The sequence below is a fragment of the Chinchilla lanigera genome, unplaced genomic scaffold (genome assembly GCF_000276665.1).
Source record: "Chinchilla lanigera isolate Chin_1 unplaced genomic scaffold, ChiLan1.0 scaffold00047, whole genome shotgun sequence".
Lineage (NCBI taxonomy): Eukaryota > Metazoa > Chordata > Mammalia > Rodentia > Chinchillidae > Chinchilla > Chinchilla lanigera.
The window spans coordinates 1,892,487-1,905,970 of NW_004955448.1; positions in this window are offsets into that span (position 1 = coordinate 1,892,487).

The window sequence follows — 13,484 nt, forward strand, 5'->3', positions numbered from 1 at the left end:
TTTTTTTTTTTTCTCTTTTTGAGACAGGGTCGTGCTATGCAGTTCAAGCTGGCCTTGAGCTCACTTTGTAACCCAGGCTGGTCTTAAACTCACAATGATCCTCCTGCCTCAGCCTCCCGAGTACTGGGAATACAGGCATGCACCACCATGCCCAGCTCCATTTTCTTTTATTCAAAAACTAAATCAAATTTATTATTATTGCATTTAAAAATTGTAGAACTGTTGTGTTCTAAATTTGTTTTTTAGAATATTTTCATCACTCCAAAAAGAACCTCTGCCCACCAGCAGACACGCCAGTACCTCCCAGCTTTTCCAGCCCTTGGCACCATTGATTTATGTATTGTTCTGTAGAGCTGCTTTTCTGTACAGTTTGTTAAAATGCAGTAATAGGTGACATCTTGTACCTGGCTTCTGTCACTTGACATAATATTTTCAAGCTTTATCTATATGTGTATTTCAACATTTTATTTCCTTTTACTGATGAATAATATTCCATTATATGGACATATGGCATTTTATTTATTCCTAGTTGATAGAGATTTGGGTTGTTTCTACTTTTTAACGCGTATAAATATTGCTGATATGACCATTCCTAAACAAATTTTTGTGTGGCCATGGTTTTATCTCTTCAGTGTACCTCTAGCAGTGGAATTGCTGGGTAACATGACAGCTCTGTTTAACATTGTGGGGAGAGTGCTGGTCTGTGCCTCGCTTTCTTCATATGTTGATGGGAATAAAAATACCTACATCAAAGTATTTTGTGAGAGTTCAGTTATAATAAGGTTACAAAGGCACAATACCAAGCCCCAAGCGATTGATCAATGTGTTTCGAATTGACAAAGTGGACAGGCAAGGGAAAGAGGAGAGCACACTCAGAGGTGCTCTGTCTCTTCAGTCCCTGGGGCACAGGAGAGAGGTGCGCGGGCCAGGGAAAGGCAGCGGGCGAGCCTCGCTCGGGCTGCGACCTCTCCCCTTCCGTCAGCAGGAGTCGCTGTAATTCCAGGCCCCAGGTCGTCAGGCCCTACTGCGGGTAACAGAACTGCATTCGGAGCTGCAGCTTGCCCCTCACGGGATGTCACTGGGCCAGGGCTGGCATCCGTAGCTACCGCTGTGCTTGGAGTGTGTCTCTCAGGCGCGGGGCAGTCTCAGGAATATCTCATCCAGGCTTTACCAGAGCCTGGAATAATGCCACCGCCCGCTGGGGAGTGAAACTCTCTGGGGCCTGTGAGACTCCGGGCTGAGCTACATCGAGTCTTCCTCCCCTCCAGGCCCGGGTGTGCGCAGACTCCATCACCGTCCTCTGATTCCACCCTTGCTTGTAGGTCTATTTTAATCGTGACTGCTCCCTGGCCGTCTTAATTATACAACTAAATAATAGGGCCTGAAAACGCTTCTCTTTATAAAGACTGCTCCTGTATTACGGCTTCTTTCTCTCATCTTATCCACTTTTCCTCTCTTTGGATCACGCGCACTGCTATAACACTGTGCTCCAGGGTCTTCAAATTTAAAAATAAAATTCTGCCATTGACTCTGTTGTTCCCAGCAGCGACTGTGTCGTTCCTCTGCCCGCTCAGCCCGCGTGTGGGAAGTGTGTCTGTAGCTGCCGCCTCCTCTGCCCGGGCCCCAGCCTCTCTCTGCTGACCCGTTCTTGCCCAGTTCATGCCCTCCGCCCCACCGCGACTGTCCACAGCTCCCTGTGCCCGCCATGTCTTCACAGCACACGCAGAAGCTCACTCCCGTTCCACTGGGGCCACGCCCGCTCCGGGGAGTCCGTGGCGTCGCGTTCGCTAGGATTTTGCCAACCCTTAGGGCCACTCTTGCTCAGTCTGTCTCTTCCCATGACCTCTGAAAGGCTGGCAGTTGGAGAGCATGGACCCGAGTCGTACCGTCGCCTCTGTCCACATTACCTGCTTTGCTGGTCTCCTTGCTCTGCCTCACAGCTTGAAGACCACTTACAGAGTGGCGGCCGCACGCGGGTATCGCCGCCCTGGCCTCTCCTTGGACGTCCAGTCTCACGCAAACAAGAGTCAGGTGGGTGCTTTCAGCCCTGTGTCTTTTAGCGTTTCTTTCCTAGGCTGACTTCTCCATTCTTCATCCAGTAAATGGAGTCAGTCACTCCAAGTAGAACCGAGAAACGCTCATCCTCGGTTCTTCTTTCTCACTCCTCTCTCACCCACTCAGGCTTTCAGGAACTCTTGTCGTTTGTACCTTTAAAACTCGGCCACGTCTGTCCCCTTCTGTTTTTCTCTACATCTGTGACCCTTGTTTATCTGGATCAATGCGCGGCTTTCTAAATGCGCCCATTCTTGTCCTGTGCAGTGATTTTTCTCCACTGAGCAGCTAGCGCTTAGTTTTAGAAGCTAAATCAGACCATTGGTGCTCCTTTTTTTTCTTTTCTTTTTTTTGTCTTTTTGAGACAAGGTTTCACTATGCATTTCAGTGGCCTTGAACTCACTTTGTAGCTGAGGCTGGCCTCAAACTCACAGCGATTCTCCAGTCTCAGCCTCCCAAGTGCTGGGATTACAGGTGTGAGCCACCATACCCGGCTTCATATGCTCCTTCTTAAAACTTTTCCTGGCTTCTTACTTTACCTGGAGAAAAACCTAGACCCCCCAAGCTTTGACTTCACCAGGAAATGTCTAGATCCTCAGTGACCTCACCCCAAACCATTTGCCCACTCCCCCTGCTCTGGCCACACTGGCTGCTCCCGCCTCAGCCGTCTCCCCTTGCTACAAAGCTTCGTTCCTGCGCATTCCTTATCTCCTCGGCCGCTTCACTCATCTCCAGCACCTCGCTCCTTCATGCTGTAGCACAGCCTTTCCCGTCTCTGGTAATTTCTTGCTTATTTGCTTGTTTATTGTTTGCCTCCTTCCCTCGAATGCACGGTGGATGGAAACAGACGCCTGCTGTGTGTGATACTGTCTCCCCAGGGCTGGTTACGTAACTGAGCACACAATCAGTGCTCCCAGGTATTAGACTTACAAAGTAGTAATAAACTAGCCTTATACTATGGATGCTGCTAAAAGCCTTGGGAATTCTGGATCAGAAACAAAGAACTTTGTAATTCCAACACTCTGGGAGGCAGGAAGATTTCCAGTTCAAGCGGAGCATGGGTAGTTTAATGGCTGGTGAGAGAGACCCTGTTTCAAAATAAAAAATTAGCAAAGGGCTGTAGACTCCCACATAGCAACAGCCACGAGCATCAGCGTGTTCCCATCAGGCTCCCCCTGCCTGCACCTCACACAAGACGGGCACACTGAGCACACGGCGAATCTGGGCTGCAGGTGAAGGACGCTGAGAAACCAGAGCTCTTACAGTGAGCAGCAAACCAGCTGCCCTGCGTTCCCAAGGAGCGCTTACTCCATCCCTCAAGTTGTGTGCAATGAGCCCTGAGCGGGGCTGGGGTAAAGAGTGACTGGGCCTATATCCTTGACATTCTCAGTAAGACAGGTGGAAGCAGGAGCGTCCCACCGAACGTGTGTCTGGAAGAGTTGTGCAGTAGATATCTGCTGGATGAATGAGTGAAAAAAACATTGTCTAGGGGCCAGGTACCAGATTTTGATGCTGGGTTAGATCTTCCGGCCTCAGAACAAACAAAAACCCTGCCTACGTGCCTGTGACTTACTCTTGGGTTCCTGCCTCCTCATTCTCGGCTACACTAAAGGAGGCTCTCTTCTCTGTGGAATGAGACAGATACCATCTTCAGCTGGCTGGCTGGAGCCCGCCCCAGCCCCCACTCCCACACCTGCGGCTACCTTTGCCTCTTCAGACTCTGGCCCCTCCCACCGGTTAAGTGGCCCATGATTGGTCTTGTCACAACACACCATTGTTGGGTGGTTCCTTTAGAAATGGCTCGCCAATTAAAAGTATCCCAGGTTCTTCTTGCCTTGAGGAATTGGACAAGACAAGCCAAAAACAGTGACAAAATTTACTTGAAAAGTGAGGGGTGAACGGGTAAGGGAAAAACTAGCTCTGTAAAGTGAACTTGGGCTGAATAAAGGGAGGAAAAGATAAAAGCAAAAATAAAAGTGTACTCTGCATCTAAGAGACTGCAGCCTGTAAAAGACGCAGAGTGGGCTTCCGTGAGGAGTCATGGTAGCGGGCTCCTGGTGGTGTCTTTTTCATGCCGTCCACATCTCGTGGGAGCCCGCAAGTGATTCCACATACAGGGTCCTGGGAATTATTTAGCACTGTCCTGGAGGCTTGTAATTGACAGGTTCCATAGGGCTTCTCCAGGCCCTGTGTTCTATATCAACACCACACGTGGACTGTTGACATGGGTTTACTGTGGCATTTTCTGGCACCTGTCAGATGAGTCAGCAAAGAATGTGTGCTGCCATCTTCCCAGTCTCCAGCCGAGGAAGTACTCCATGAAATGGCATTAAATTCACCTCTCCCGTACTCAGAGTCCAGTCTTATAAGATTGGAAAGTATGATGACACAACTTAGTGATGCTGATTGACCAGCTGAACTCTGTATTAGTCAGCTTCCTGTCACGATAATGAAATATCTGAGGCAGTTGATTTATATAGAAAAGGTTAGTTTTGGCTCATGGTTCTGGAGGCTCCAGTCTATGGCCGAGTGGCCCTACTGTCTCGGGTTTCTGGTGAGGGAGCACACCATGGTGTGTGTGTGCAGAAGAGCACACCACTCACCTCATGACCAAGAAGCAGAGGAGAGGCAGGAAGAGGAAGAGGCTGGGGTCCCATACTCCCCTTCAAGGGCACGTCCTCAGTGACTACAGACCTCTAGTGAGGCCCCATCTCCTAAAGACCCTCAGCACCTCCCAATAACACTACTTTGGGGATCAAGCTTTTAACATATGGAGCTGTGGGGGACATTCCACTCCCAAACTACAGCAAGCTCTAAGAGAATGAGGAAATACCTGAAAGCCAGTGAATTTAGTTAAACAGTAAGATATACTACTGCCAGACAGTTGGGCCATTTAAACTGTTTATCCAGAACATAATTAACCTGTAGTCAAAAAATGTGGGAAGTCAAGTTGTACTTGGAAAGTTGTTTGGCCAGCATGGATTTAGACTCCTCAATAGGAAGAGCTGATCAGCTGATAGGAAGGTTAGATGCCCTCACTGTTTGAAAGCCTGATACATCTGCCTCTGTTCTACAAACAAACCTCGGAGTTTGAGCCTTATTTTTTACCCTCAAGAATTTCTAATTAGGGGTAGCTGATCTTTGCCTCTTGGACTCTTCTTTTTCAGTGTTTCCAGGATGGACAATTCTCCCTTGTTGACCAGTACATTTTTTATTTTTCTCAATTTTACTTACAATTACTCCTATTCTTTCACTATATAACTGAAGGAATTGAGGACACACCACTCTCCAAATACACAGAATTGGTATAATTGTTATTTTAAGTTGAAAACACTGGAAAAATGGTAGTTTCAGGAAAGGCTTTCTGATCTTCCTCTTATAATTATCAGAGAATAAAAATTCCTTAAGGAGGAGTGTTTTCCCTAAACCTGAATTAAAGAACAGTCCTTATCACCAGAGCCCGGGACTTGGTACAGCAAGGACCCAAATAAGCTGACCGAAGTAACACTTGTCTTCCACTAGCTTTATACCCCTAGTGACTCCCCCAGAATTTATTACTCCTAGCCAGATCACTTTGCCCTATAATTTATTCAAAATTTATCATTCTTTGTCTAAGATTTAGAAAAATTTTCTGCTTTGGCCATTTGTATCTTAATTTCTTATGAAGGGCCCATTTATCTTGATCCATTTTCTTTTACTGTAACAAAATACCAGATGTTGGATAATGTTTAAAAAAAAGAAGTTTGTTTGACCCACAGTTCTGGAGATGCAAGGGCTTGATGCCAGTATCTACTTAGTTTGGGTGCATCACAACATGCAGGATGGTATTATGGTGGGAGAATGTGCAAGAGGGACAGATCACATTGTGAGACAGGAAGTGAGAGTGAGCTAGAGGCCAGGCTTGTCCTTTTTATTTTATTATTTTTGTTTTGTTTTTTGTTTTTTTGAGACAAGGTCTCACTATGTAGCCCAGGCTGGCCTCAAACGCTTGGTGATCTTCTTGTCTTAGCCTCCTGAAAGCTGGGATTACAGGTGTGCACCCCATGCATGGCCTGATCTTTTTACAATAACCCACTCTTGCAGCAACTAACTGGGGTTTCACGAGAACTACATTAATCTTTACTGGAGGCCCTTAATTATCTAACTACCTTTCTCTAGGTTTCACCTCTTAAAGTTGTCACCACCTCAACACCACCACACTGGAGACCAAGGTTTTAGTACATAAACTTTTTGGGGGGCACTCTAACTGTATCCAAACTGTAGTGCAAAAAAAAAAACAACAACAACAACAACAACAACAAACTGTAGTGCCATGTAGATGCACTTATAAAATTAATAAAACATGTTAATCTGCCTTGTTTTAATTTGATTTTTAGATCCAGCTGAAGATCTAAGATTATTAGTCCCTTTTTCACAATGAATATGTGAATATATTTTGTTCTAAGAGATTCAACCAAGTCATACATGAGTGCAGTGACATAAATGCATAGATATTCTCTGTTATATTCTTCAATAACCCCTTCAGCCCTCTCCTATCTCACTTTTAGTGGGGGAACCATGAAAGTCAGTGTATCAGTATATGGAAAGAATTAGACCAGAAGATTTTAAAATGTACCAGGGATTATTTCTTGGAGATAGGTTTGTGAGAGATTTTTGTTTGCTTCTTTATATTTTCTGTATTAATTATTTTTACAGTATCCCATATATTACCTTTTGTGATGCTTAAACTTGTCAGTTTGATTGGCTTGGGAGCCCCCTGGGGATCAGTAAGGCACACTTCTGGCTGGCTGGGTGGGCCATGGGGGTATGACCTTGGGATTCGTATTTGGTCTCTGGCCTCTCTTTCTCTGCTCTGTTTCCCTGCCACCATGGACTTAGTGAATTTGCTCCACCATACCATTCTGCCATGCTATTTTTTCCTTGGAGCCAACTGACCACAGACTGAATCCTCAGAAACTGAGTCAAATAAACCTCTCCTAGCATAAATTGAGGATAGTTTGTCCAGCAATGGGAAAACTGACTAATGCAGACAATTGGTACCAGAGAAATGGGGTCATTGATGTAAGTACTCCTGACCATGTGGTTCAGGGGCCTTTAGAACTGGTTTAGGGGGAGGGGTTGGAAATTTTTGGAGATTTGGGCCACAGAAGCCCTAGAGTGTTGAAAGCGAAGCTTGATGGGTAATTCTGGGTGGAGCTCACAGGATCAGAATGCTAATAGGAATACTGAAAGTAAAGGCCAGGCTTATGAGGTTTCAGTTGGGAAGGAGGAAGTAACAGTTGTTACTACTGGAAATCGGACTACAGACCATGTTTATTATACTCTGGTTAAAAAAAAAAAAAGTCTACATTTTATCCATGTCCTGAGACTTTGCAGGAGACTGAGATTAAACTCAGTGGACTAAACGATTTGATGGAGGAAATTTCAAGGAAGCCCAGTGATCAGATTCTGACCCAGGTACTGTTGGCTGCTTTAGCTAGATTTGTAGTGAAAATTGGAAGTATTTGAAAAACTTAAATTTTGACCAGAAAGAAATTACATGTAAAGTTGGGGCCAAAGGAGGTGTGATTGCTGAAGAGATTAGCATCATCAAAAAGAAACCGAATGTAGTAATGTATCAGTTCACAAATGCTTTTGCTCATGAACAATTCAGTTTGCAAACAGAAGTGTTTGGCAAACTTTTGCTTTTGTTTGCCAGCTCCACATCAGGTGACAAACATGACCATAGCCATCTCCACAGGAATGTGAATATAGCCATCTTTGCCAGAATCATAGAATAAACTAAGTTCATGAACTGAGATACCACTGTAGTTGGAACTGACAGAAGAAAGATGTCTTGAGGGCATCTCAGGAATCAGCAAGATTTCATCTATTGCAAGGTAAAGGGCACAAAACTATAAACCTTTCATTTGAGAAGAGAGCCTCTGGGACCCTTGACCCTTGTTCAAGAAGGGCTGCCTAGGGAATTGGTTCCCCAGGTTTTCCACTGTGCTCAGTCATCTAGGCACCCAGAGGCTGCTACAGCCATGATCTAAAATGGCCTTACTACTGTTTTTGCTGGTGGCAGACCTTGGTGTCAGCCACAAAATGCTAGTTTTAATGGCACACAGAGTCCAAGAATTGGTGGGGTCCGATTTCCAGTAGTAACAACTGTTACTTCCTCCTTCCCAACTGAAACCTCATAAGCCTGGCCTTTACTTTCAGTATTCCTATTAGCATTCTGATCCTGTGAGCTCCACCCAGAATTACCCATCAAGCTTCGCTTTCAACACTCTAGGGCTTCTGTGGCCCAAATCTCCAAAAATTTCCAACCCCTCCCCCTAAACCAGTTCTAAAGGCCCCTGAACCACATGGTCAGGAGTACTTACATCAATGACCCCATTTCTCTGGTACCAATTGTCTGCATTAGTCAGTTTTCCCATTGCTGGACAAAATATCCTCAGTTTATACTAGGAGAGGTTTATCTGACTCACAGTTTCTGAGGATTCAGTCTGTGGTCAGTTGGCTCCAAGGAAAAAATAGCATGGCAGAATGGTATGGCAGAGCAAATTCACTAAGTCCATGGTGGCAGGGAGGCTTCCATCCAGATTTCAAAGGAAGACCTAGGAATGTGTCCCTGAGAGGAGGATGTGTGAAGCTGTGGGAATGAAGCCAAAGGTGCAGTGAAGACTCCCAGAAAATTAGAGATGCCAGTAATATGGTATGTCTGCCCAAAAAAGCCATAGGCAGCAAGTGGAACCAACACCAAAGAGAGGCCATATGGACTGCCCAAGTCATTTGGAATTCACATTTTACTACCATGCACCTTGGGTGTTGGACACAAAGCTACAGAACTTAATGTTTGCTCTGCTGGGTTTCCATCTTGATTTTGGCCAATTCTTTTCTATCCCTTCTTTCCTCCTTTTGGAATAGAAATGCTTATCCTGTGCCATTGTGCTTTGGGATTATGTAACTTGTTTTAGATTTTTTACAGAGGTTCATAGGAGCCAAACAAACTCTTCCTCCTTTAAATTTTAGGTATTTTGTCCCACAATGGGAAAACTGATTAATGTACTTCTATAATAATTTTTTTCCAAAAAAAGAACATGGCATTTGAGATCTCTATGATATACTTGTTTGCCTCCTTGACCTCAATTTCCTTATATGTAAAAATGGGTAATGCTACCATCCTTAAGATTTGTTACAAATAAAGTACATGAAAGCATCTGACAGATGGTTGTCTCTTGTACAGAAACCAGAAAATGGCCGTGTCCAGGACTCTTTTATAGTTCATTACTAAATTTAAATGAGAAATACTCAAGAGCCATATGAAGATACTGCATTATGCAAGAAGAAAAGAAAAGGCAGACATACAAGAAGAAAACTGCTAAAGAGATGTACAATTTTTTGAATACTTAGTACCACTGCACTATGGACTTAAAATGGTTAAAATTTCATATATATATTTTACCATAAAAATACTTTAAAACAACTGTGGAGAGGAGTGGGAGAATCTCCTTCCTTCCCTACACACTTACGCTCAGGCTTTCTTCAACTAAAATGCATAAGTGGTATTTCACATTTCCTTACAGAACTCCAGCTTTTCTTCAAAGGCCTATTTTTGCCTGTATTAATTTTACTCTTGTAGCTAAAACAGATCAAAATTTAGTGTAGAAAGTGTCTTTTGTATTTTAAAACATACTGACTTGGTCATATACTTTGAGCCATTGGCATAGCTAGCTCTACGACAGGGCAGAAATCTGGGGGAGACTGGGGACACTGAGGAGGAACACGTGCAAGAGGCAACCCTTTTCAAACCCCCAGCCTCACAGGCCTTCAGCTTTCATTTTCAATTGCTTCTCCCACATTTTCACCATGGGCTCAACAAGAGTTTTAATAGCAGATTATGTCCACACTTGTGATGCTCCCACCTTTGCCCCTCTCTTAGCCATCTACTACTGCCCCAAGTGCTCTGACTTAGGCAGTCAGTTATTGCTTTTCCCTTTTATTTTATTTTATTTTTTTGAGACAAGTTCTCACTATATTGCCCAGACTGGTCTTGAACTTGCGATCCTCCTGCCTTGGGCTCCTTAGTAGCTGGGATTAGCACCACTGCCCATTTACTGTGGTTCTTCCACCTACTAACATGATCTTCTTGGTGCTCTGCATTTATGTTTCTCACACTGGCCATGTGAGGTGGGTGGTATTATGGCCATCTTATAAATGCCCCAGTGAGACAAGTGAGTTACCTCCAGCTTAAACAAATAAAGCTAATAAGTGGCAGAATCAGGATCCAAATTTGAATCTGTTTATCCCCAGAGTCCATGCTCTTTTCATTATCCCCGGCAGGTCACTCCACTTGCGTTAACTGCAGTGTAAAATGAGGGGAAAATAGGAGTCAATAAGGCAGTGGGGTTGGACTAGGTCAGTGCTTCTTTACCTCTGAGTGCATATGCTGGCTTCTCCTAGGAAGCTTTACAAAAAGAAGAGAAGCTCCTTCCTGTCAATGATTCTAAGTGAGGTCCTGGCACCCTGTAAAACTTCTGGATGATTCTAAAGGACACATGGGTGGATGGTCCCTGGTCTAGACTAGAGCTTTGCAAACTGGAACGTGCATCCAAGTCACCTGGACATTGGGTTAAAGTGCAGATTTGATTCATTAGTTCTGGATATGCCTGAGACGTTACACTTCCAACAGGTTCCCAGAGGCTGTTGATGCTGCGGGGTCCTGAGTCGCACTTGAGGTAGTAAGAGTCTGAGTGACCTCTAGGTCTCCATCCCTCATCTTTCTCTGTTACACAGAAGCCGTGTTTCTGTCAGTGGTGAAGATGTGTGAAAAGGAACTGCGCATCATGATGGGCCATGTCATCAGGTGAACAGGCATGGATTGTGCGACGGGTTCCTGTCCCGACTCTGCCACGCACGAGCTGTGTGAGGGAAGGTGAGTGTTTCGGTCTGTTCAAACCTTAAGTTTCGCAGCTCCAAAATGGGGATAATAAACCTCACTTATCTTGTTGGAAGAATTAAAAGGGTTAATATAAGCAAAGTACTTTGCACATAGTAGGTGTCCAATAAATGGCAACCCCTGTGACCCAAGTGGATTCTAAAAATGGATTAATCCTTGATTCCATTCCCAGTGGTCAAAGGGACTTTGATCTGTGCACTCTGCAGGGATCATCAAACAGAGCGGGGTCTGTTTTTGATCTGAATGTCAGGGAACGCCATGGGATTAGTAATCTCAAGGCCCAGAGCCTTCAGAGCAGCGGTTCTGTCTTTGTTAGAGAAGGACATGGGTGGAGGAACCCCGTTTCCCCCCTTCTCTGAACTGTTAGCTTATCTTACATCTCTGCTTCCTGCCTACCTGTGGCAATTTCCCCAGTGGCTTTTGGTGCCAAAACAGAGAATAACTCTTCAGGTGTTGATGTAAATGCTGCTATTAGATTAGCTGATTAGTGGTAATTTATTCAATCAGATATTAATTGGGTGCTTAGGTCCAGGGATATAAGGGTGAACAAAAACTTCACAGATTTCCTTACCTGGAGTTTGCGGAAGGTAGGCAGATGTTGAACAAATGAAATAACAACTGCAATTGTGCTGCTATAAAGGAAAAGAACAAGGTGCTCTGAAATTGCATATTAAGTAGCTGTGACACCACTGACTGTTATTTAAAAAGAGCTGACCACCTGGGAAGAATGCATTTGAGCGACAGGAAGAGGACCAGTGATTAAGAGCTCTGAGAGTAGTCCAGGCCGGGGTGGTGGCAGTGGAAAAGGGGAGCTGGTGGAGTCAGAATTGGGAGCAAATTCCCTTCATTTGCCTTTACCATCACAAAATGTTGGCTTGCAGGTTTAATAGTTTTGATTTTTTCTCTTTTCCTCAATAAAGACTATGTCGTCATCATAGAAAAGCATGGTTTTCTAACCAGTTGTGTGGTTGTGGGCCACTGGCTTCCCCTCCAGAGGTCTTATTTATTTATTCTTAAAATGGTGGTGCAGGTGGGTGTTGCCTTCAGGTAGGGCCTAAAGTTCTTTCATTTGGGTATGACAAAACAAATTAACCATATTCACACACAAAAAAGAAAATTTAAGCTTCAAGTTAACTAGCAGAGGCAGGTTTAACCATACAGAGAACTAGATTTCCTATCCTTTAAGCGTTCTTGCCTCCCTTTCACAGGTCAGTGCAATCATAATCACACTTTCATGCAGGCTGTGTGAATCAGGAGCGGCCAGACCTACAAAGCAGGACAGGTCTCTGTGCCCAGGCACCACCCCAGCCTGAAACTGTGGAAGGCTGAGATGCAGCTGCAGCATGACTCACCCAAGGCTGACGGACACATGCCGGTCATGGGTACCTCAGAGGCACTTCCACACAGGCTGAAACGACGAGCATACCTTCGCTTTAACATTAATTATGGTAGCGTGGTTGTCTCACAGAATGTAGCACAGACACTTAGAAAATAAACCTAATATTACAGGTTAAGAAACTCAGGATCAGAGAGGTCAAGCGGCCAATCTAGGGTCACAGTGCTGGCTACTTGGCAAGTTTCCAGAACCTGAGTGAAGTTAGTCCAGAACAGTTCCCAGGGGTTCCCCAGGGCATGGCTTTGTAATGAAGTTGATGAGGCTGCTAGAACAGAGACACTCAACCAATAGTTCGGATCTGTTCCTAGAGTTTGAGGTTCTACTTGAGAGGACTCCCAGCTGGCAGGGGCCTCTCCGGCTCTTTCCCGAAGTTTGCTTTACTTCCTTCTGGAGAGTTCACCATAAGAACTCTGGCCTCTCAAAAACCTCTCTAATATCCTCAGGTTTGAGGAAGACCAAGTCTTCACAGAGTGACTGGGAACCTCTGTTCTCAAAGATGGCTGATGGGTTGGTTTTTTTAAAAAAATAGTGATTTAATATTTTCTTTCAGTGTACTTTGCGAGAACCCCTTTATCTTTAAAATAGCTCAGGCATTGTAAGTCACAAGGCTGAATCTATCATTTTTTTTTTTTGATAAGCCAGATTTTTATCAAATTAGAATACTGAGCTAAGAAACAAAAAAATTTATTTTTTAAAATATGATACTGAATTGGACTGTGTGATGAATTCTGACAAATGCTTGTCATGTTTAAAACTGCATTTGCAATTAGAGCTACATAAAAAGGCACTCAATTTACATAATCTTTCCGCTGTTTACACTTCCTCTTTACAGGGACTAACCTGGGGATTTCTGTTTTCTGGGGGAAAATTTACTTTTAAAGAAGTCAAAGAGTAAAGGCTCAAATTTACTGTCAGTGACAGAGATAAAAGAGATCTACGTAACTGAAAAAGTTCAGAGTATCTTCTACAACTGTGCTTTTATTTATTGAGGGGGCAACTGTGGAAGCCTGAATTTGCATTATAGGATCCGTTCTTCCATTAACGCACTGTCTGGATGCTGGACGATCATTTATCTCTTTGGGCTGAAAAATC